Source organism: Pseudophryne corroboree, chromosome 4 (genome assembly GCF_028390025.1).
Source record: "Pseudophryne corroboree isolate aPseCor3 chromosome 4, aPseCor3.hap2, whole genome shotgun sequence".
Classification (NCBI taxonomy): domain Eukaryota; kingdom Metazoa; phylum Chordata; class Amphibia; order Anura; family Myobatrachidae; genus Pseudophryne; species Pseudophryne corroboree.
In genome coordinates, this window is record NC_086447.1 from 490,218,441 (window position 1) to 490,244,469 (window position 26,029).

Consider the following 26,029-nt stretch of genomic DNA (forward strand, 5'->3'; position numbering starts at 1 on the left):
TCTGCTGCGCCATCTGGTTCTGACATGCCTGCGATTTAACATCAGCTTAACGGCCCGGCACTTCCCCGGGGTTGACAACGGTATCACGGATGCTTTATCGCGTTTCGACTTCTGGAGGTTTCGGGAGTTGGCTCCGGGAACCTCGGCTCTCGGTCTGACTTGTCCACATTCTATCTGGCAGATTGTAGAACAGGCCTGAGGGCGTTGGCCGTAAAGTCCTTGGTGCCTTCTACCTCGCGGGCCTACTCGGCGGCCTGGAGGGATTGGGAGACCTACCAGACGTCTCATTTGGTGGCGGGTAAGTCTGTTGAGGACTGCTTCCTGGAGTACGTACGGGGCCATTACGCGAAGGGGAGATCTAGGGCTGATATGTCCAAAACTATCGCAGGTATATACTTTCACGCCAAGTTGCTAAGGACCGTTGATCCAACGAGGTCGTTTGTGTTAGATAGAGGGCTGAGGGGGTGGGCCAAGGAGACCCCTTTGGTTGCAGATTCCCGCAGGCCCATTGACATGCATCTGTTGCGCGATTTGCTGGTTGCGGTTGCTGCGGTGACTGTGGACGAGTTAGAGGCATCTCTGTTTCGTGTGGGTTTTTCTTTTGCCTTTTTTGGCGCGTTTAGGATTAGCGAGCTGGTGGCCGTTAACAAGTTTTCCCCCGTCACGGGGCTTCTATTTAAGGACGTGGTGCGCCGGGACGGGCTCGTCCTGTGTAAGATTTTCCGGTCCAAGACGGATCAGCTGGGAAGGGGCAAGTGGGTGTCGCTGAAGGCATTCACTGAGGCCGCTTTATGCCCCGTCCGTTTATTGGAGGCTTATTAGCCCACCAGGCCTTTAGCCGGTTCTCAATTGTTGCTACACGCGAATTTGTTGCCTCTCACTCGTTTCCAGTTCACTGCCGTTTTTAAGAGTGTTTTGAGACATTTGGGACTTAATGTGGCGGACTACGGGACGCATTCCTTTCGGATTGGGGCGGCTACTTGGCCCGCCGCCAGCGGGCTTTCTCTGGCGGCCATCCAGGACATGGGTCGGTGGAAGTCCGCTGCGTATAAGTCTTATGTCCGTGTTCATAAGTTGTGATTCTACACCCGTTGGCGTTCACCCAAAAACGTAGTTTGCCCGCCAGTTTTGGAACGGCTAGCGTTCCGGAACTGGGGGTGTGAAGGAATTTTTTTTTTATTTTTCCTCCGTTCGTGGACTAATTACAATTAGCTGTTCTACACGTTCACCGGAGGTTTTTTAAAAGTTTTCACCTTCACTTGGGTTTCTTTTCTCGTTATGTTTGTTCATGTGATGTTTGTCGTGTATACTAACAATTAGGTTACTTTCTTTTTCAGCTCATAAATTTTCTTCTTCCCAGGTCTGGGTGGTGGGCCATTCATATATTTTCTGGGTGGAGCGTCACCCCTTAGCTGCTAGGGCCGCTGAATTGTTAGGTGTTCGCCTGGTGCGGTGGCTGGGCGTTAGAGGTCTGCGCTGGTCTGGGTTCTTGTCTCTGTTGATTAGCAGCGAGCGGTGCTGGGGCCGCCCTGACGTTGTTATTGTTCACCTAGGGGTTAATGACATTGGCAGGATGAAGGGTATTGAATTGACCCTTCAGGTTAAGGAAGATTTCTGTCTTTTGCGGTCCCGGTGGCCAGAAGTTTGTGTGGTGTGGTCCGACATTGTTCCTAGAGTGCATTGGAGGGGTCCTATCAGTCATTTGGCCGTGGATAGGGCGAGGAAGAAGGTAAATTTTGCGGTTTCCAAGTTTGTCCAGGCTCACAATGGTTTTGCGGTTCGGCACCCGTTGCTGTTGCATGAGAATCCCTTGTATATTAGGTGGGACGGGGAAAATTTGTTTGAGGCAGGCTTGGAGGTTTTTCCTCGGACTGTTTTTTCGGTTTGGAGTGGTTAGTGGTATAGTCTTCTTGGTGCTGGATGGCGGGCTGCGGTTCTGTTTAGGCCATTTAGCAAAGGGTTTTAGAATCTGGCAGTGGCGGGAAGGTGCTTTTGACCAGCGGCCACATGGGCATAAATGGTCTTTGAGGGGCAACTACCCTTTCCAAGGACGGCTAGTGAGTTCTGCTCGGACGAGGGGATGATGGCCATTTTCGTAGGAAATGGTCACGCTATGCCATAGTAAGGGGTAGTGTTTACCTTTTCAGGAATGGTTATGCTTTGGCCAGATGAGGCGTTTAAGTCGCCTCATATCATAAAGTGGGGCGTTTAAGTTGCCGCAATTATTACATAACAATCAATTGGCAAGAGATTGTCATCAAGCGTTTTCCTTGCCATCCCTTACCAGAAGGGTCATTCCACTTAATAAATACGTTAATGACCTTTTAAAACTTACGCAGTGGTTGTCCGCGTCTTATTGTGTCCGTGTCATTCATTTAGTAAGATAAGCTAGCTTAATGGTTATGGTAAAGGTAGTCACATAAATCAATAGACACCTTATTAAAGTCTCTTAAACTGAAAGGATAAATTATTAGCAATATGAAGAATAAATAAATTTTTACCTTTACTACATCCTGTCAAATAGTGACCTCTATAATGTTTCTTTGAAGAGATTTAACTTTCTCTTAGAGGATGCTGGGGTCCACATTAGTACCATTGGGTATAGATGGGTCCACTAGGAGCCACTGGCACTTTAAGAGTTTAATAGTGTGGGCTGGCTCCTCCCTCTATGCCCCTCCTACCAGACCCAGTTTAGAAAATGTGCCCGGAGGAGCCAGTCACAGCTAGGGGAGCTCCTAGAGCTTCTTTCCTTTTATTTTTTTCTAAGAGTAAGTTAGGCACAGGGAGGCTGCTGGCAACAGCCTCCCTGCTTCGTGGGACTTAGGGGGGGAGTAGTGTCCAACCCTGAGAGGTTAATGGCCACTATCTCCGCTGACAGGACACTGAGCTTCTGAGGGTGATGATCGTTAGCCGCCCGAGGTGACCGCTCACTCCCGCAGCATGCCGCCACCCCCTAGCAGAGCCAGAAGATTCTGGTGGTGAGTGTGTCACCGGCGACCCGACAGGCGGGGAGCCGATGGGAATGGCTGCAACAGGGTGGGAGCGCAGTACTGAAACTGCGCTCCGGAAAGCTCAGCGGTACAGCAGGTGTGGCGCTATGTGGGGCGCCCTAGGCCAGCGCAAATACCCTTACACTGGTCACTCAGGCTATCAGGGACTCCGGTAAACACTGCTAGCATAATACCTCAGGCCAGTATAAAATTTCAAATAGTGCGGGAAGACGCACCATGTTTGGGGGCGGAGCTTCTCCTCAGAGCAGACCCAGCAGCTCACCAGCGCCATTTTCTCCCTGCAGATACACTTCCAGCAACGCTGACAGGGTGTGCTGGCCCTCTACACGACTCCAGTTATCCTGTGCGGTACCAGGGAGTTGTAGAAGGGTGTGGGGAGGCGGTAAACTCACTGTGTAGTCTATTAAAGGTACACAGTCAGCACTATGCAGTTCTTATATAACTGTTTATGAGGCGCTGTGTGTACTGGCTCCAAACTCTGTCTCTCTCTGAGGGTACTTGGGGGAAACTGTGTCTGACATTTTCCTGTGTGTGTGTGTATGCAAATTCTTACATAACCATGTCCAGGGACTCTGTGTCTTATGCTGCAGAGGAGGTATCTTCTCCAGAGAAATCCATTCCATGTCTCAGACTTCTGAATCTGAGCCACAATGGCTGGCTTCCATTAAGGGAATGATATCTCAGATTTCTACTAGGGTAGCCCATACTGAGACTGAAACTCAGGCTTTAAGGAAGTCTATGGAAGTTCAGTCGGGTTCTGTTCCCTTTACTTCAAAATCCCCTAGCATATACCCAAAGAAACGTGCACTTGCCCAGATTATGCAAGCCGACACGGATACCGACACTGACACGGCAGACGGTGATGGGGATGTGCTGAGGGGGGTGGCATCCCTTGCAAAGGATGTGCAGCTCATGATTGAGGCCATTAGGGATGTGTTACACATTACTCACACACCACCAGAGCAGGTTGAGGAGGCTTACTTCACAGACAATAAGAAAGCCTCGCTAACCTTCCCTGCATCTAAAGAATTAAATGCATTATTTGAAAAGTCCTGGGAAACCCCGGAGAAAAAATTCCAGATCCCAAAAAGGGTTCTGGTTGCTTTTCCCTTCCCTGAGGAGGATAGGAAAAAAAGGGAAAACCCACCCATAGTCGACTCATCTGTCTCCAGACTGTCTAAAAAGGTGGTTTTACCTGTCCCTGGATCTACTGCGTTAAAAGAACAGGCTGATCGTAAGATTGACACTACGCTCAAATCCATATACACTGCTTCAGGAGTGGTGTTAAGGCCCACTATTGCCTGTGCATGGATTTCTAAAGCCATAGTAAAGTGATCAGGCACATTACTAGAGGACTTAGATACGATGGAAAGAAGTGACATTGAACTGTTTTTACGTAACATACAGGATTCTGTGGGTTTCATGGTGGAGTCCATGAAGGACCTGCGTACTCTGAATGCAAGCATATCTTCCATGGCTATTTCAGCATGCAGGGGACTCTGGCTACGCCAATTCTCGGCAGACGCGGAATCCAGGAAAAGTGTGGAGAACCTACCCTTCACAGGTCAGGCTCTATTTGGGGAAGCGTTGGATGTGTAGATTTCCATTGCAACCTTGGGTAAGTCGACCTTTCTTCCCACAGCTGCTCCTCCTATGAAGAAACCCTTTTCTTCATCAATATCGCAGTCCTTTAGGATCGCAAAGACAAAAAAGTCCAAGCCTCCTACCACCTTCTTTGGAGGTGATTGGGCAAAATCCAAGAAGCCTGCACTTGCAGGTTCCCAGGACCAGAAGCCTGCTTCTGGTTCCTCAAAATCCTCAGCATGACGGTGGACCACACAGCCTGGAGAACGGGCTGGTGGGTGCGAGACTCAGACGTTTCAGCCACGTCTGGGTGTTGTCAGGCCTGGATCCCTGGATACAGGATATTGTGTCCCAGGGGTACAGACTGGAGTTTTAAGAACTCCCGCCTCACCGATTCTTCAAATGAGGCTTGCCAGCTTTACTGACAGAAAGGGCTATCCTACAGGAAGCCATCCAAAAATTGGAAAAGTCAGAGGACATTGTTCCAGTTCCACCTCATATGCAACACATGGGTTACTATTCAAACCTTACCAAAACCGGATGGTTTGGTCAGACCGTTTTTGAACTTGAAATCGTTAAACCCTTATCTTAGGGAGTTCAAATTCAAAATGGAGTCTCTGAGAGTGGTGATCTCAGGTCTGGAGGAGGGAGAGTTTCTGGTATCCCTAGATATCAAGGATGCGTACCTCCACATTCCGATTTGGCCACAGCATCAGGCTTATCTCAGATTTGCACTGTTAGGCAGTCACTATCAGTTCCAGGCACTGCCATTTGGTCTCTCCACGGCACCGAGGGTGTTCACCAAGGTGATGGCAGAGATGACGGTTCTCCTCTGCAGACAGGGAGTGAACATAATTCCATATCTGGATGATCTGCTGATAAAGGCATCGTCCACGGAGAAGTTGTTGCAGTCCATTACTCTCACGACTCATCTGCTCAGCCAACATGGTTGGCTCTTGAACCTTCCAAAGTCACATTTAAAGCCGACAAAGAGATTGTCTTTCCTGGGGTTGATCCTCGACACGGAAGTGCAGAGGGTGTTTCTACTGGTGGAGAAAGCGTTGGAGATATAATCAATGGTCCGGGATGTTTTGAAGCCTACCCGGGTATCGGTTCATCAGTGCATTTGCCTTCTGGGGAAGATGGTTGCCTCCTATGAGGCTCTACAGTACGGAAGATTTCATGCTCGGTCCTTCCAACTGGATCTCCTAGACAAGTGGTCAGGATCTCACCTACACATGCACTAGAGGATACATCTGTCGCCGAAAGCAAGGATTTCACTCCTCTGGTGGCTGCAAATGCCTCACCATCTGGAGGGCCACAGGTTCGGGGTTCAGACCTGGATCCTTCTAACCATGGAAGCAAGTCTCAGGGGTTGGGGCGCAGTCACTCAAGGGGAAACCTTCCAAGGAAGGTGGTCAAATCTGGAATCCATTCTTCCAATAAACATTCTGGAACTGAGAGCCATATGCACCAGTCTTCAAGTGGCACATCTTCTGCAAAATCAGGCGATTCAAGTACAGTCGGACAATGTGACGACGGTGGCCTACATCAACCGACAGGGAGGAACGAAGAGCAGAGCTGCTATGTCAGAGGTAACAAGAATCCTCCTCTGGGCAGAAAAGCACACAGTGGCGCATTCAGCAATCTTCCTTCCAGGAGTGGACAACTGGGAAGCAGACTTCCTCAGCAGGCACGATCTCCATCCAGGAGAATGGGGCCTCCATCCGGAGGTGTTCACAGAGGTGACCAGTCTTTGGGGTGTGCCTCAAATAGACGTGATGGCCTCACGTCTCAACAAGAAACTTTGGAGGTACTGTTCCAGGTCGAGAGACCCACAAGCAGTGGCGGTGGATGCCCTGGTAACACCGTGGGTGTTCAAGTCAGTGTATGTGTTCCCTCCACTTCCTCTCATTCCAAGAATTCTAAAACTCATAAAGGGAACAAGTGTTCAGGCAATTCTCATTGCTCCGGACTGGCCAAGGAGAGCTTGGTACGCGGATCTTCTAGACTTACTACTGGAAGATCCGAGGCCTCTTCCTCTTTGCGAGGATCTTCTTCAACAGGGGCAGTTCGCTTATCGAGACTTACCGCGGCTACGTTTGACGGCATGGAGGTTGAACACCAGATCTTAGCCCGGAAGGGTATTCCGAGCAAGGTTATTCCTACCCTGATACAGGCTAGGAAAGGAGTAACGTCTAAACATTATTATCGCATTTGGAAAAAATATGTGTCTTGGTGTGAGTCCAAGAAGTTTCCTACGGTGGAGTTTCAACTTGAACAGTTTCTCCTCTTCCTACAAGCAGGTGTGGATATGGGCCTGCGTTTGGGATCCATAAAGGTCCAGATTTCGGCTTTATCCATTTTCTTCCAGAAACAACTGGCTGCCCTCCCTGAGGTTCAGACTTTTTTGAAAGGGGTTCTGCACATCCAGCCTCCTTTTGTGGTGCTGACGGCACCCTGGGATCTTAACGAGGTGTTGCATTTCCTGCAATCAGATTGGTCTGAGCCTTTACAGGAGGCTGAGGTCAAGTTTCTCACGTGGAAGGCTGTCACATTGTTGGCCTTAGCTTCTGCTCGATGTATGTCGGAATTGGGGGCTTTGTCCTGTAAAAGCCTCTACTTAATTTTCCATGAAGATAGAGCTGAGCTCAGGACGCATCAGCAGTTCCTTCCAAAGGTTGTGTCGGCTTTTCATATCAACCAACCTATTGTGGTGCCAGTAGCTACAGACTCTTCGATTACATCAAAGTCCTTGGATGTTGTGAGGGTTTTGAAGAGCTATGTGAAAAGGACTGCTCGTCACAGGAAATTGGACTCTGTTTGTCCTATATGATCCCAAGAAAATTGGGTGTCCAGCTTCTAAGCAGACGTTTTCTCGCTGGATCAGGTTCAATATTCAGCATGCATATTCTACGGCAGGATTGCCTTGTCCAAAATCTGTTAAGGCCCACTCTACTCGTAAGGTGGTTTCTTCCTGGGCGGCTGCCCGTGGGGTCTCGGCGTTACAACTTTGCCGAGTGGCTACTTGGTCAGGGTCGAACATGTTTGCTAAGTTCTACAAGTTCGATACTTTGGCCTCTGAGGACCTAAAGTTTGGTCAATCAGTTCTGCAGGAGCCTCTGCGCTCTCCGTCCTGTACTGGTAGCTTTGGTACATCCCTATGGTACTAATGTGGACCCCAGCAGCCTATAGGACGTAAGAGAAAATAGGATTTTAATTACCTACCGGTAAATCCTTTTCTTGTAGTTTGTAGAGGATGCTGGGTGCCCGCCCAGCGCTTCGTTATCCTGCAGTGGTTACTTGGTTCAGTACTGCTTTGTTCTTGGTTACGTACTGCATTGTTACTTGGTTCAGTAATGTTATTCAGCTTTTGCTGAGTGTTCAAGCTAGTTAGCTTGGTTTGCCTTGTTTGTGTGAGCTGGTGTGAATCTCGCCACTATCTGTGTAAAAACCTCCTCTCGAAGTTGTCCGTCTCCTCGGGAACAGTTTCTAGACTGGGTCTGGTAGGAGGGGCATAGAGGGAGGAGCCAGCCCACACTATTAAACTCTTAAAGTGCCAGTGGCTCCTAGTGGACCCGTCTATACCCCATGGTACTAATGTGGACCCCAGCATCCTCTACGGACTACAAGAAAAGGATTTACCGGTAGGTAATTAAAATCCTATTTTCAGTCGTGTCCCACTGCACAATTTAGGTGGATTCAAGTTTATCAGTATTATTGGCACACCAACTTTCAAGGTTATGTGAGGGTTATCCTGATGCTGATAGATTGTTTAGGAATTCAGGAGGATAGCGCACTGCATCGTCTACATTCATGAGTGTTTATAGAATTGTAAACTCTCATCTCCCCTAGAAACTGCTCCAATATATAATTGTTAATAGAGTAAACTTGTTCACTCTTGGGTGCAGGGATCACATCTCCACATACAGTAACCATGAGTCATCTTGAATGCAGTTGTCTCAAAATGTCCAAAACCTTTTTCAATAAGTTGTTCCAAAGTAGGGACTACTTTTCAAAGCAACATTGAAATGTTTTCACTATTTACCTCAGGTATTTTCATCTCCCCAAAGTTCAATAGATTTTCACCCCCAGTCTGACTGTCATAGTAGCCTAGTAGTTAGTGAAATGTTTACATTATGCAACATACTTGAGTGCTTCACACATGCGTTCACCTCTGCTCTGGTACCCCGTGTGATCACTGGCACAGACTGTCTGAAGTCTCCTGAGAAAATGAATTTGACCTCGTCCATTCATCTGCCATAGTTTCGTATGTAATTTGAGGAAGTAACAAACTCAAGAGTACTTTCAAACTCTTATTCGTAAGGATTTACTTCATAAAGTATTCTTTGCAGCTCTGATACTATGGGCCAGATGTAATGCCGCCCGAGTTCAGCGGCTATGAGGGATGTTGACCAAACTTTAAAAAAACGTCTGAGCTTGGCCAGCATCCCGCTCAGCCGCCGCACACGGGCTGCATTACATCCCGCCCTATGAGTGAATTTCAGTTTTGGTATATAGAAGATTCTTGTTTGAACCTCTTGTAAATAATCTGCAATGAAGTGTATTTTAAGGAATTTATGAGTATCATTGATTGCGGGTTGCAAAGACCCCATAAGATTGTATATTTGCCTCTGGATTTTATACGTAGTCATAAAGTTTCCTTCAGATATCTCATTCGCACCAAATGGCATAAACTGAAATGCAGAATTGTATGCTCATATCGCACAAAGAAAATCTTTAGATAGTGGATGCCAGAGGCAAAAACTACCATTGATGCAGCAGGTTAATTGCACCAGGGCCCATGGGGACTAAGGGGCCCACTGCTACCCAGGCCAGCAAAGAGTTTCCACCTGGCCATCACACAACCATTTTGAGCAAAATGACTGGCTCAGCCATCTGCTCTTAACTCAGGGAGGCGGGGATGACCTTGTGTGTGTGCAGTTGGTAGATACATTTGAAGGCTGAGCTGTGGAAGAGAACAATAGGAAACAAAGTCAGGAGTAACTAATGGCAGGTTCAATGACCAGGAAATATTCAGGCACAACAGTAGACAGGAATTCTGTCAGGCAGAGTATTCACAGGAATGTACAGAGTATCCTCAGGAATAGTACAGAAATCCGGATCAGCAACTTACAATGAAGCATAAGCTGTAACCAGCAGTGTGGAGCAGGCCTGACTGCCTTTTAACAGGGAGTGAAACCAATCAGAGTGGCAAGAACTCATATATATAATAATAATAAACAATAATAAATAATCTCCTGCAGCTGCAGTACTGCACACACTCCTGGCATCCTGAGCGCTAGGCAACAAGCGGCACCATAGCTGCCCAGTGTCCTGTTGTCTATCAGCCAATGAGACCATTGGGCATTGCGGCTAGATGACACAGTGTCTCAGTTGCCTGGAAACCACCGGGACCTGTCACGGAGACAAGCCGCAGCGGTGGCTTGTAACACTATCTTATGTTGGCACTAGAACCAAGACCGTATCCATCAGACAGAAGGACTGGGTTACCACAGTAGTATCATAATTTTTCTTCTGTCAACTTTGTGCTTCCTCTATGTGTTGCCAAACCAGAGGGCTTATCTTCCCCAACCTCTTGTACATTTGAGAAACAAACTGGTTCTCTAGGCCCCTGTTGTTCCAGACCCTCTTTTAGCATATCCAAAATTCCCTGGGTTGCCTCCCATACAATAGCCTGACAGGGATAAACCCCACTGAGGCTTTGGGTACCTCTCTGACAGCAATTAGGTAAGGAAGAAAGGTTTCCCAATCCTTCTTTTCCTGTGCCAGTGTCTTTCTAATCATATGCTTTAGGATACGATTAAACCTCTCCACTAGCTTATGCATTTGTGGATGGTAAATGGAAATGTGGAAGGTTTTCATCCCTAGCAAATGGCACACATCCTTCATTAGCCTGGACATAAAAGGTGTACCTTGATCAGTAAGAATTTCTTTAGAAATTCTAAGTCGGGCATACTGTACAAATGAACCATCTCCCTAGCTATTGTGCTATACTAAATATTTTGCAAGATCATTGTCTCTGGAGAGCATGTTGCATAGTCTAGTACTACCAATATATACTGGGCACCTGAAGTGGGACAAGAATGGCACAGCATGTGGGTTTAGGGCAGATTCACTGGCAAACGGGGCAAGCCTGACAATACTTTTTCATGGCCATGTGTGCCCTGGCCAGTAGAACCTCAACAGAACTCTTTCCCGGGTTTTGTCCTTGCCCAGGTGCCCCAACCCCAAACATGGGTATGTGCTGCTTTTAGAACCAGTGGGACCTGTACTTGGGGTACCACTAGTTGTTCCACTAATTTCTGCTACACAGTGCTCATTCTATACAGGCAATCATTCTTAATAACACAGTAGGGCCCTCCCAATGATGGTGCGGCTACCTTGGTCACCCTGATTATCTCTGTCACTGCCTTTAAGGTTTGTTGTAGGGTAGCATTATTAACTTGGTCCCATACAAAGTCTTGTAATGGAAATAATCTCAGCATCGGTGACCAGTCCATGTCCACACTAGGCTCTGGGATGGGCTCGCCTGTCTGTTCCCCCAGGAGGACCAGGAGCGGTGGGCGCATGTCCTTTAAGTGGAGTGATTTCCATGTCGCCTTGCCTGCTGTCAATAGAACATCTTCCTGCAATGTCAACTTTGTTGTCTCAAGGTGTAGATCTTGTTCTCCCTTTGGCATATCCTTTAAAACCGAAGACCCAGCCATTGAATCAGTTGACGATATGTCCAATTGGAGATGCTGTATCACCTCCCGGAATGACAGGAAATCACATCCCAAAATGAGGGGGTATGGCAGCTTAAGAGCTATCACTGCCATGGTCCATACTGTCTGGCCCTTGAGGGATATTGGCAGGAGGGTACTCTTGTATTTCTCAGATATCCAATGAAAATGAAGAACCTTTACTTTTGCCAATTGAGGCGCTGACTTCCCTGGGATCAGAGAACCTGAAACAAAAGTGAGTTAATTACCGGTATCCATCAAGGCCAAGACCACATTCTGGTTAGCAAGGACTGTTATCCGAAACAACCAGTTGGCCTTGTGGGGTTACACTCATGGTACAGTAGCTTGGGTATACTGGCCCAGCATCCTGAGCTAAGGAGCTGCAAATAGACTCCTGCAGTGTTGAGCATTCCACCCAGATATACATGAGTTACCCACATTCTAAAAATGTTAACTTAGCTAGCCTTGGGTTTTGACTCTTTCTATGGAGTTCTTCCCTTACAGGCATAGTTTTTGACGCAAAGCCAGAAGGCTTGGCCATTGGTTGCAATGCCCCAAACCTCTTCATCAGTGTGATGAGTTCAAAGTCCGAAGTAGTGTCAGCCGCAAGCAGCTCCACCATCCATTGGGTTGAGTTTTCCTCTGGCTTTAACCACTTCTTCAGTATTTTGATTAAAGTAGCCTACTGAGGTCTGGCCAGAGTCTATTTGGAGTAACACCACTCATAGAAGCACTAAACTTGGCCTGGCCCAGTAACCCTGACACCCTGACAGTATCTCAGCCTTTAAGGTCAAGTACACTGCCGCCTCCCACTCATTGAGGGCCATATAAGCATGCTGGTGCCACCTTCTCCACCCAGTCTTCCAGTAGCCCTTTCGCCCTATTTGCCATTCTTTCAAATTTGCCAAGATAGGCTTCTATGTCATCATTAGCTGACATTTTCTGAAGCTTGACTAGGCTACCATTGCTTTTGCATCTGAACAGTTGCTGTTGGAACTGCTGCTGCATCTGTATCAGTTAGTGCTGCCTACTCACATGCATTTTCACAATTTCCTCCATTTTAGCTTCTTTGTGGGTTGCGAAGCAGAAACTAGCTTCCCTTAACATTCCATACACTGACACTACTTGTGGTAAAGCAGCCTTATAGTGGAAGCATGCGTTCTGATTCTGGAATCTTTAAACACAGTTTTATTTGTTTGGATGACTGCAAACAGTAACTTTTCACAGAGTAGAATGTTCACAGTATCTGGAGTCACCCATTGGTGTGTGGCTCTGCAATACCAACACTTGCTAACACATAATTTCCAACAAACACAGCCTGTAACATGGTAGCAAGGAGTTAATTGCCTGGTACTTTATCTCTCTCCAATGCTTATTAAATAGACCTTTATCTCTCTCCACTTTATTACTCTCCAAGACTAAGGACCTTATTCAGAGATGGAAGTAGATCGCTGCATACACAGCCAGATCTGCGTCCATCTCCTCACATGCTCCGGCAAGGCCGCCCAGCATGGGTAAGGCTGTCCCCCCTTCCCCCCCCCCCCCCCCATGTGTCAACAATTAGAATGCGGATGCATCGGAACTAAGGTTGGTCCCTGGCAGTGCAGCCCGACTGAGCTGTCAGGAGGCCGGACACCATTTTTTAACTCTGAGCGCTTGCGTGGGACGTCAAAATGGTCCTGGTCCTCCTCTCCAGTGCCACCCCGCCGCCACGCAAATGCCCGCCGCTGTCAATCACATTGCAGTCACATCCATCGGGGATGCAACAACAATGTGTGTGGCCGTGCAGCCATGATGCACCATCTATCGACAAACTGCACTGCGAGCTGCATCAGCAGTGGGATCTGAATGACCCCCTAAGTGCATTTTATCCATTGTGTTGATCTATAGAAAGACAAAGAAAGCCCAAAGAGACAGTTACCGGTTTAACCTCACAGAGGAAGGAAGGATTTCCTCCTCAGATGCCCTGGCCATACTTACCCCCCACATCCTCCACAGCTGAGTTCCATAAGGCTTTATAAGTGCCAAATGTGGCTTAGTCGACATGTGAAACAGATTTTAGGTGGAGAGCAGAGAGAACCTATGGAGTAGATGTGCTGCCAATGCCTGTCAAAACCCCATCACCTGGGGGCAAATTGTTTAATAACATATTTCAATTTAAAACAGTGACAGGCACAAAGTTTATTTTACGACTAGATGCTGGCAGTGCATCCACGCTGGGAATTGTAGTTGCACTGCCACAGCAACTAGAAAGTAGAGATGTGCAGCGGGCATTTTTCGGGTTTTGTGTTTTGGTTTTTAATTCGGTTCCGCGGTCGTGTTTTGGATTCGGACGTGTTTTGGCAAAACCTCCCTTAAGAATTTTTGTTGGATTCGGGTGCGTTTTGTATTCAGGTTTTTTTTTTTAAACCCTCAAAAACAGCTTAAATCATAGAATGTGGGGGTAATTTTGATCCTATAGTATTATTAACCTCAATAACCATAATTTCCACTCATTTCCTGACTATTCTGAACACCTCACAATATTATTTTTAGTCCTAAAATTTGCACCGAGGTCGCTGGATGACTAAGCTAAGCGACCCAAGTGGGCGGCACAAACAGCTGGCCCATCTAGGAGTGGCACTGCAGTGTCAGACAGGATGGCACTTAAAAAAATAGTCCCCAAACAGCACATGATGCAAAGATAAATAAAATAAAAAAAGAGGTGCAAGATGGAATTGTCCTTAGGCCCTCCCACCCACCATAATGTTGTATAAACAGGACATGCACACTTTAACAAACCAATAATTTCAGTGACAGGGTCTGCCAAACGACTGTGGCTGAAATGACTGGTTGGTTTGGGCCCCCACCAAAAAAGAAGCAATCAATCTCTCCATGCACAAACTGGCTCTACAGAGGCAGGATGTCCACCTCCTCCTCATCGTCCGATTCCTCACCCATTTCACTGTGTACATCCCCCTCCTCACATAGTATTAATTCGTCCCCACTGGAATCCACCATCACAGGTCCCTGTGTACTTTCTGGAGGCAATTGCTGGTAAATGTCTCCACGGAGGAATTGATTATAATTCATTTTGATGAACATCATCTTCTCCACATTTTCTGGAAGTAACCTCGTACGCCGATTGCTGACAAGGTGAGTGGCTGCACTAAACACTCTTTCGGAGTACACACTGGAGGGTGGGCAACTTAGGTAAAATAAACCCAGTTTGTGCAATGGCCTCCAAATTGCCTCTTTTTCCTACCAGTATACGTACGGACTGTCTGACATGCCTACTTGGATGCTGTCACTCATATAATCCTCCACCATTCTTTCAATGGTGACAGAATCATATGCAGTGACAGTAGACGACATGTCAGTAATCATTGGCAGGTCCTTCAGTCTGGACTAGATGTCAGTTTTCACTCCTGACTGCCCTGCATCACCGCCAGTGGGTGGTTTTTGAAATTTTATCCTTTTCCTGGCAGCTCCAGTGGCGGTAGAAAATGAAGGAGGAGCTGTTGGCGGGTCACGTTCCGCTTGACTTGACAAGTGTCTCACCAGCAGGTCTTTGAACATCTGCAGACTTGTGTCTGCCGGAAAGAGAGATACAATGTAGGCTTTAAACCTAGGATCGAGCACGGTGGCCAAAATGTAGTGCTCTGATTTCAACAGATTGACCACCCATGAATCCTGGTTAAGCGAAAGAAGAGCTCCATCCACAAGTCCCACATACCTAGCGGAATCTCGCTCTGTTTTAGCTCCTCCTTCAATCTCTCCAGCTGCTTCTGCAAAAGCCTGATGAGGGGAATGACCTGACTTAGGCTGGCAGTGTCTGAACTGACTTCACGTGTCGCAAGTTCAAAGGGTTGGAGAACCTTGCACAACGTTGAAATCATTCTCCACTGCGCTTGAGTCAGGTGCATTCCCCCTTTTTTGCCTATATCGTAGGCAGATGTATAGGCTTGAATGGCCTTTTGCTGCTCCTCCATCCTCTGAAGCTTATAGAGTGTTGAATTCCACCTCGTTACCACCTCTTGCTTCAGCTGATGGCAGGGCATATTCAGGAGTGTTTGCTGGTGCTCCAGTCTTCGGCACGCGGTGGCTGAATGCCGAAAGTGGCCCGCAATTCTTCAGGCCACCGACAGCATCTCCTGCACGCCCCTGTCGTTTTTAAAAAAATTCTGCACCACCAAATTCATTGTATGTGCAAAACATGGGACGTGCTGGAATTTGCCCACATGTAATGCGCGCACAATATTGATGGCATTGTCCGATGTCACAAATCCCCAGGAGAGGACAACTGGGGTAAGCCAATCTGCGATGATGTTCCTCAGTTTCCGCAAGAGGTTGTCAGCTGTGTGCCTCTTATGGAAAGCGGTGATACAAAGCGTAGCCTGCCTAGGAACGAGTTGGCATTTGCGAGATGCTGCTACTGGTGCCGGTGCTGCTGTTGTTGCTGCAGGAGGCAATACATCTACCCAGTGGGCTGTCACAGTCATATAGTCCTTAGTCTGCCCTGCTCCACTTGTCCACATGTCCGTGGTTAAGTGTACAGTGGGTACAACTGCATTTTTTAGGACACTGGTGACTCTTTTTCTGACGTCTGTGTACATTCTCGGTATCGCCTGCCTAGAGAAGTGGAACCTAGATGGTATTTGGTACCGGGGACACACTACCTCAAGCAATTCTCTAAGTCACTGTGAACTAACGGCTGATACTGGACGCACGTCTAACATCAACATAGTTGTCAAGGCCTGAGTTATCCGCTTTGCAGCAGATGACTGCTGTGATATTTCTTCTTCCTCACAAAGGACTGTTGGACAGTCAATTGCTTACTGGAAGTAGTACAAGTGGTCTTCTGACTTCCCCTCTGGGATGACGATCGACTCCCAGCAGCAACAACAGCAGCGCCAGCAGCAGTAGGCGTTACACTCAAGGATCCATCGGAGGAATCCCAGTTAGGAGAGGACTCGTCAGACTTGCCAGTGACATGACCTGCACGACTATTGGCGTTCCTATCTAAGGAGGAAATTGACATTGAGGGAGTTGGTGGTGTGGTTTGCAGGAGCTTGGGTACAAGAGGAAGAAGGGATTTAGTTGTCAGTGGACTGCTTCCTCTGTCACCCAAAGTTTTTTAACTTGTCAATGGCTTCTGATGAATGCGCTCCAAGTGACGTATAAGGGAGGCTGTTCCTAGGTGGTTAACGTCCTTTACCCCTACTTATTACAACTTGACAAAGGCAACACACGGCTTGACACCAGTTGTCCGCATTTCTGTTGAAATCATTCCACACCGAAGAGGTGATTTTTTTTGTATTTTGACCAGGCATATCAATGGCCTTATTCATCCCACGGACAACAGGTGTCTCCCCGGGTGCCTGACTTAAACAAACCACCTCACCATCCGAATCCTCCTTGTCAATTTCCTCCTCAGCGCCAGCAACACCCATATCCTCATCCTGGTGTACTTCAACAGTGACATCTTCAATTTGAATATCAGGAACTGGACTGTGGGTGCTCCTTCCAGCACTTGCAGAGGGCGTGCAAATGGTGGAAGGAGCGACCTCTTCCCGTCCAATGTTGGGAAGGTCAGGCATCGCAACCGACACAATTGGACTCTCCTTGGGGATTTGTGATTTAGAAGAATGCACAGTTCTTTGCTGTGCTTTTTGCCAGCTTAACTCTTTTCATTTTTCTAGGGGGAGGATGAGTGCTTCCATCCTCATGTGAAGCTGAACCACTAGCCATGAACATAGGCCAGGGCCTCAGTCGTTCCTTGCCACTCCGTGTCGTAAATGGCATATTGGCAAGTTTATGCTTCTCCTCAGATGCTTTTAATTTAGATTTTTGGGTCATTTTACTGAACTTTTGTTTTTTAGATTTTACATACTCTCTACTATCACATTGGGCATCGGCCTTGGCAGACGACATTGATGGCATTAAATCGTCTCTGCCATGACTAGTGGCAGCAGCTTCAGCACTAGGCGGAAGTGGATCTTGATCTTTCACTGTTTTACCCTCCAAATTTTTGTTCTCCATTTTTTAATGTGTGGAATTATATGCCAGTAATATACCTGGAATTAGACGGCAGTAATGTCTGGAATTAGATACCACTAGATAGATACCAGATACCACTGTGACTGGAATGATGATGACCTATGCACAGTGACAGGACACTACCACAGCACCCTACAGCAGCAAGATGCAGCACACGACACTGGACTTTTAGTAACACTGGACTTTTAGACACTAGACCAGTACTGTAGTATACTGGTCACCATAATGCAGCACAAGACAATGAGCAGTTATACTGATCACTGATGAGGATACTAGAACTGACACTGGGCAGCAAGAACAGCACTGGACTATTGTACTGTAGTCTACTGGCAGGGCCAGTCCTTGCCCTGGTGGCGCCCCGGGCAAAAGTTAGGGGCGTGGCTTAATACGGGAGCGTGGTCAGTCACGCCCCCATTTGCAGCGCCGCTGAAAGGAAATAAAAAAAACAAACAAAGCATACTTACTATCCCCACTCCTGATTCCAGACCTGCAGACCTCCGCTGGCGCCGCTCTTCTCCTCGGATCTATGGGAGAGACGTCAGTCATGATGTCTCTCCCATAGCACAGCATAGGCACTAGAGGTCAATTATGACCCCTAGCGTCTGTGCCACAATGCTGTGCGGTGCGCAATGACGTCATCGCGCACCGCACAGCAAAGGTCCTCTCCATGAAGGGAAGCTAGACGCTTAGCGTCTGATTCCCTTCACAGCGGGGGGGACCAGCGCCACGAAGGGAAACTAGACGCGTAGCGTCTGGTTCCCTTCTCACAGCGGGGCGGGGGGGCACACTGCACAGTGGCGGATCTTAGGCTGGCGCCCCGGGCAAAAGTCCTGCTTGCCCGTGGCAAGATCCACTACTGTATACTGGTCACCACAATGCAGCACAAGACAATGAGTAGTGATATTGAGCACTGATGAGGATACTAGAACTGACACTGGCCAGCGAGAACAGCACTGGACTATTGTACTGTAGTATACTGGTCACCACAATCCAGCACAAGACAATGAGTAGTGATACTGAGCACTGATGAGGATACTAGAACCGACACTGGGCAGCGAGAACAGCACTGGACTATTGTACTGTAGTATACTGGTCACCACAATCCAGCACAAGACAATGAGTAGTGATACTGAGCACTGATGAGGATACTAGAACTGACACTGGGCAGCGAATGCAGCACTGGACTATTAGTAATGTACTGTAGTATACTGGTCACCACAATGCAGCACAAGACAATGAGTAGTGATACTGAGCACTGATGAGGATACTAGAACTGACACTGGGCAGCGAGAACAGCACTGGACTATTGTACTGTAGTATACTGGTCACCACAATGCAGCACAAGACAATGAGTAGTGATACTGAGCACTGATGAGGATACTAGAACTGACACTGGGCAGCGAGAACAGCACTGGACTATTGTACTGTAGTATACTGGTCACCACAATGCAGCACAAGACAATGAGTAGTGATACTGAGCACTGATGAGGATACTAGAACTGACACTGTGCAGCGAGAACAGCACTGGACTATTGTACTGTAGTATACTGGTCACCACAATGCAGCACAAGACAATGAGTAGTGATACTGAGCACTGATGAGGATACTAGAACTGACACTGGGCAGCGAGAACAGCACTGGACTATTGTACTGTAGTATACTGGTCACCACAATGCAGCACAAGACAATGAGCACTGATCCTGAGCACTGATGAGGATACTAGAACTGACACTGAGCAGCGAGATGCAGCACTGGACTTTTGTACTGTAGTATACTGGTCACCACAATGCAGCACAAGACTATGAATAGTGATACTGAGCACCTATGAGGATACTAGAACTGACACTGAGCAGCGAGATGCAGCACTGGACTATTGTACTGTAGTATACTGGTCACCACAATGCAGCACAGATACTTAGCACTGATATTGAGCTGATATTGGGCTTTCCACTCTGAGAACGTAGCCACGTCCTCTCGCTCTCTCGACAATGCACGAGTGAAAATCGCGGCAACGCGCAGCTCTTTATATGGAATCCGAATCTCACGAGAATCCGACAGCGGGATGATGAGGTTTTGCCTCGTTCGGGTTTTCCGAGTCAGGCGGGAAGAACCGAGGCTGCTTCGGACCCGTGTAAACCACGTGGAGTTCAGGGGGGTTCGGTTCTCTGAGAACCGAACCCGCTCATCTCTACTAGAAAGCCCCAGCAAAACACCTACTGTACTTTCTCCCGGGTCTCACCGAGTCCTGACCACACATCCTATCCCATAGTCCGGTCCCAGTGGACAGCTGGATGATGCTCCCCTAGTCCCCGGTTCAGTGCCCTTTTGTCCCACCAGGAACTTGGACCTCACACAGGAACAGGTGCTCAGAATCTGATAGCCACTGCGTGATCCTATAGTGACTGTAGTGTGTGCTACTTATGCTATAGGTGATCTATAGCTAATTGGGGAAACACCATAGAGAGTGCATTATACAGACATGTATAGCTCATGCTGCTTCCTTTACTAGGAGAAGCTAAACTCCAGTGGGGGAGAGGATTACATATAGGACAAGAATGTATTATGGCAGGATGCATTGTTACAGTGACAGTATTGCTACAGGAGCGCTGACTCGGCTCCAGTCAGTGCCGGCACCCCCAAGTCACAGCGGGGTCTGCAGGGGCTATTGCTACGCCACTATGCACAAGGTATGCTTGTATGTGATCAATTTTCAGAAGCCTCCAAGTAGTGTTCCAAAAGTATATAACGTGAGTATATATTGTGAGTATAAAATAATGTAGCAATAGACACACTCTAGAGGGCTCAACTTGGACAATGAACACAGTAACATTTCTCCTGGTGCTCTTCCTGATAACATGTTTTCTTATGGTTCCTTTTGTATCATATGTGAACAACTAATACACAAATACTGTTATTCATTTTAAGACAATCTACCCTTCAAGTGAATAAAGGTTAGAAATGTGTGTATATTCCTTGTTATACCGTAGAGACCACACCACTGTCAATCCTTCTTAGATATTCCTTTTCTCTGTTGAGGATGATTAAGAGCAAATCATCCCAATAATTCATTACACTCCTTGTTAGACCCAGAACAGGTCGTCTTTTATATGGAATCTAAACATCATAAAACAAAGGAGAAAGTTCAAGAAATGCATCTAAAAAACAAAATCTCAATTTAGAAAACCTGATTATATAATTACGTACTCATTCCTTAGTTATATCAACATATTGTTAACCTGTCAGGAAAACAATCTTAGAATCTCCCATTCAATACTCTGTAATCTATTATAAATGAGTATAATTGCAGGGACTCATTTAGCTCCTCTGGATATAAAGAACTGAATTAATATATCCTAAAAAAAACCTTTACTTTTATAGTGCAGATATTTGTTAACATCTATTGGTTTTCTAAATGCTGAAGAGGTAATAGTGGAATCTGTGACCTGAGACAAATCTAGAAAATCCATAGAGGACCAGTAATATGTGTGGGTGAATTTAAGATTATGTGATATACAGTATGTAAAAACCTGCAAGTTACAGGCAGCAGTGAAATGTTGACAATTTAGGCGAAAAAAGTAAAGCAACCAAAGGCAAAAAGAACCTTGCTTTTAATCGTTTAAAAATTGACTGCTTTAAATCTAGCAGCTAAATCAATAACATCTCATGACTGTATACTCTTTCTTATGGGCTATTACATATTCCCTTATCATTTTAGTAATTAAGAACAAATTCTAGTGCTCCAACTTTCTCACCACCCCAAAAATGTGTCTATATAATGGCCATAGAATACCAAGTGAGCTCCAAACTTTAAAATACTCCACATATCAGTTGGCATAGCTCGGGGTGAATTGGGTCCCAATGGCTGTCTCCGTCACATGCAAATAAACTGTGTAGTCAAACAAAAAATATCTATGACAAATTTGTGATGCCTCCCTGAGGTCAAAGTATCATGACTATAAATTTGATCCATAACTTCCACACCCTTTCTGTATATGATCTTCATATACAGAGCCAGAATACAGAGACTACAATATTAGGTAATTATAAAAACAAAATATTCTCTGCCATCAGTGTCACTCTTAATTATTTTTTTTGTCTCCCCTTTGAGTTTGTTTTAGGAGGTCCCCAAGTCTTTGTCACTTGGGTGCCTCTTATTTTTTATGCAACACCATTGTAACCTCTGTGCTTAAGACTTTTCTTACCTACAGTATGTGGTGGTTTCTCTGCAGTTGGGAACTTCTGAAGAAATTGAGATTCCCCAGGCAGACAGAGCCTTGAATCGGTATTCAGTATGCATATAGATGATCATATGGTATGCAAGCCTCCTGTTTTCATAGGAATCATACAGTATGTCTTCTTCATACAACAGAGGTACAAACAAATAATTATTAGTAATTGAAGTTTTGGGGCAGAACAAACTGTGAACTTCCCTGAAAAAACATCCTGGAGAGACACCGTCCTCCTACATCTCTCCAGCACTATCACCCCTGCATCTCTACATCATCATTCCCATTTACTAACTCCAGCATCATTTCTCCTACATATTTCCAGTGCCACCACCCTGTGTCTCTCAAACTCTTCCTCATGTCTCACTTGCATCATACCCAATGCACCATTCCAATACCATGCCCTCTCTGTGTCTCCTCAGCAGCATGTTCCTGTGTCTCACCAGTGTCAGCCCCTCACATCTCACCAGCATCAACCTCACTGCATCTCACCAGCATCAATCCCTCTGCATCTCACCAGCATCACTACCCACTGCCTCTCACCAGTGTTAGTCACCCCTATGTCTCAGGAGCTTCATCGCCTCTGTGACTCTCCAGTGTAATCCATTTCTGCATCTCTCCAACCTCATCCCCACCTGTGTCTCTCCAGTCTCATCCCTGTCTGCTTCTCTCCAACCTAAACCCCATCTGCATCTCTCCAGCCTCAACCCCAAATGCAACTCTTCAGCCGCAACCCTGCCTGCATCTCTCCAGCCTCATCCCTGCCTGCATCTTTCCAGCCTCAACCCCACCTGAGTCTCTTCAGCCTCATCTCTGCATGTGTCAATTCAGCCTCATCCCCTCATTCCTGCATCCCTCCAGCCTCATCTCTGCCTGTGTCGCTCCAGATTTACCTATTTCTGCATCTCTCCATTCTCACCACCCCTGCATCTCTCTAGATTCATCCCCACCTGTGTCTCTCCAGTCTCACTCACCAGCATCTATCCAGTGTCATTATTTATGCATCTATCTAGCCTCATCCCTTCCAGTCTCTCTCCAGCCTCCTCCCTGCCTTTACATCCCACCTCATCCCTGTCTGCACTCATCCAGGGTCATCCTTGCGTGCATCAATCTAGTCTCATCCCTGGCTGTGTCTCTCCAGCCTCACATCCACCTGCATCTCTCCAGTCTCACCACCCCTGCATCTTTCCAGCTTCATTTCCATCTGTGTTTGTCCAGCCTAGCCACCACATCTCTCCAGTCTCACAATTTTTGCATCTCTCTAGCTCATTCCCACCAGTGTGTCGCTAGCCTCACCCACTGAAAATCTCCAGCCTCACTCCTGTCTTTCAGCTTCCTCACCACCTCTTCAGCCACATCGCCTCCCGCATCTCTCCAGCATCATCTCCACTTGCATCTCTCCATTCTCCTCTCCCTCTCATCCCCACCTTTGTCTCTACACTAATACCCTTCTGCATCTCTCCGGCCTCATCCCCATCTGTGTCCTCCTCTGTTGCCCTGACCTCTGCACACCTCAGGAATGAGACAGATGTCACCTCAGGACACCATAATATCTCATTCCCAACCTGCCACAGGAGTAGGGAGCTGGAAAAAGTTACTGACATGGGTGATGCAACTGCAGACATTTTTATAACCTGCGCAGGCTGCGTAATGTGGGCATTCCGCCTCCAAATACAACTGAGAGAACACAGTTCTGCCCCATTCCAGGCCCACTTTATCCCCTGTATATACAGTAGATACAGATGCAGCAAGGCTCATTGTGGCTACATCTGCCGTGGATGTATTTAGTCACCCCATTCACTGCGAATGGTGCGTGTGGCTACATTTGTATATACAAGTCTGCTTAACTGCCAATTCTGCCTACATGCTATGGTGATTGATTTTGTGCTGAAAGCAGTATTACAATAGTGATAGATACTATACAAGTCTTACGTAAAATTGCTGTAATGCTGCAAATATGTCCAATATGCACAGTATTTATGGGCTGTGTGGGTTTCATAAACAGTGTAGTAACTATACATTTTGGTGCCCTGTGCCAGAAAGAGAATTGGTGCCCCACTACTGCATATTCAAAACTTTGAAAGTACACAGCCAGAGTTAGCTGGGAGTGCGGTAAGCATGATGTACCACAATATTAGACATTAGTAAATCCAGCCCCAAATGTGGGCTCAACTTGCACATAAGGCTTTTTTTTTTACGTAACAATTTTATTATCAATGCATCACTTCACAGTAAAAGAACAGCAGTTTCAGCAATGTAAAGAAATAAGTACATAAAAGTAACCAAATACAATGAGTAGAAAAATCATCAGTGTCAATTAACACCAGATACACGGTGTACTATCAGGTGCGGTAATGAACAGTGTCATGTACACATCGTAATACCACTGATTACATATCAATGTAAATAGGCTTTAAGTAATAGAACCAAAGAAAAAGAGAAAAAAAAAGAAAAACCCTGCTAGTCTCCATGCTATGGGGTTATGAGGAGGCCGGGACCATACAACACCACCAACAGTCAATTAACTATCACTATGGGAGGGTCACCAATAGCCGATCTAGTCTCATACCACATCGTTCCTTTCAATGAATTCTTTATTCTAATTTGAAAATCAGTGGGGAGGGTGGCGATATAGCTTTCCCAGGACTCAAAAAACTGCCCCACCAATTTGTCTTTCTGAATAGTAGTTTCTATCCAGTCCATTTGAAATAGGTGGTGTAATTTCCCTTTGAACAGAAGGAGGGTGGGAGGATCCTTAAGGATCCAGGACTGCAAAATCGCCTTGCGTGCGGCCGCACTTATTGCCAAGAGTAACCGTTTGCATCCCTTTGTAACCCTCTGCCCCGATGGGAGTATCCCGAAAATTTCCCATTCCTCTGTGAAGGGAATAAAATTAATCAGCTCTTCCACGGCATATCGCCGTACCTGCAGCCAAAAACGGCGGATCATCGGGCATAGCCAAAAACAGTGCATGAGATCAGATTTGGGTGTATGGCATTTCAGACACCTATCCGAATCCGTCATGCCTGCCATATATTGCTTATACGGGGAGAAATAGGCCCTATGGATAATATTATAGAACATTTCCTGATATTGTGCCGAAGGCAGTAATTTACAGGATTGAAGCAAGCTGTTTAAAAGTATTTCACATGTAAGCCTAGGGAAATCAGATGTCCATTTTTGCATCCCAGATTGTGATATAGAATGATCTAGTAGAGTGGTAAGTTTTCTATAATGTACGGACATAGCTCGTTTCGTGGCAGGCGGGGTCAGTAGCATAGTATCCATATCGTTAGTGAAATCCACCCCTGAAAGAGTTGTAAGCACTGAGCTGGCATAATGTTGCATCTGAAAAAATGCTAGCGGGAAATCAGAGACAAATGGGTAAATCTCCCACGCCTCTGCAAATGTTAATGGCTACCCTCCACCCTCATCAATCACGTGCCGTATGTTTTTCAGGCCCCTTTTGCTGAACAGCATGAACGGAAAGACCGCCTCCCCATGCTGGAACTCCGGATTGCCCAGGAATGTCAGAAACAAGGATTTGTGCCCACCTAAATTCCTAGCATGTCTAAGAATATGCCACAGATGATATACCGTCCACAGAAGAGGGTTATCTCTCAAGTCTTGGTCGAATTCCGCTTCCACCCCGTGAAGGAAAGATATCAGGTTTCTGGACCCTACAAATTGTGCCTCCAGCTGTGTATTAGCATAAGTATCACTATTATGTAACCAGTCTCTTAAAAATCTCAATAAAGAAGCGAAGCATGGTTATAAATCTGGATGTTTGGAAAATGTATTCCCCCGTTAGCTTTAGGCTGTTGTAATTTATGCATAGCAATACGCGGTCCTTTACCCTTCCATATGAATTGTCTGAACAATTTGGTTATGTATGTCAGATCTACTAAGCAGTACAGGGAGGGATTGCAGGATATATAACTGTCTGGGGAACGTACACATTTTGATCAAATTAGCTCGTCCCAGGTACGAGAGCATCAAGCTCTACCAATCCTCCATCTCTTTCGCTATGTCGTCAATTGCCGCCTTAACATTTAGCCTATATAAGTCCGATGGATATTTAGGAAGTTTGACGCCTAAGTATGTGATATATGTGGGAGCCCACTTGATAGGCAACTGACCTCCCCATCCCAGACTTCTTTTCCCGGTTTTTAAATATAAACCCACAGATTTGGCCAGGTTAACCTGAAAGCCCGATATTTTACCAAAATCGTCTAACAATCCCAAATTATCCCGTAAAGACTCCCTCGGGTTCCCTATATATAATAGGACATCATCCGCGAAGGCAGATAATTTTATCTCCATGTTTCCAATAGGAATACCCTCATAAATGGTTGAGTCTTGTAAAACTCGGAAGAGGGGGTCTCTAGACAAATTGAAAAGAAGAGGGGACAAGGGGCAACCT

At 46.5% G+C, this 26,029-nt stretch overlaps 1 long non-coding RNA gene across 1 annotated transcript in view; it reads left to right on the plus strand.

The window, feature by feature from the left end:
* LOC134911529 (uncharacterized) overlaps positions 1-25,450 on the plus strand; it is a 146,597-nt gene extending 121,147 nt beyond the window's left edge. The window contains exon 4 of the long non-coding RNA XR_010176643.1: positions 25,066-25,450. This is a non-coding gene — a long non-coding RNA (uncharacterized LOC134911529). The remainder of the gene's footprint in view (positions 1-25,065) is intronic.
* The last annotated feature ends 579 nt before the right edge of the window (positions 25,451-26,029 follow it).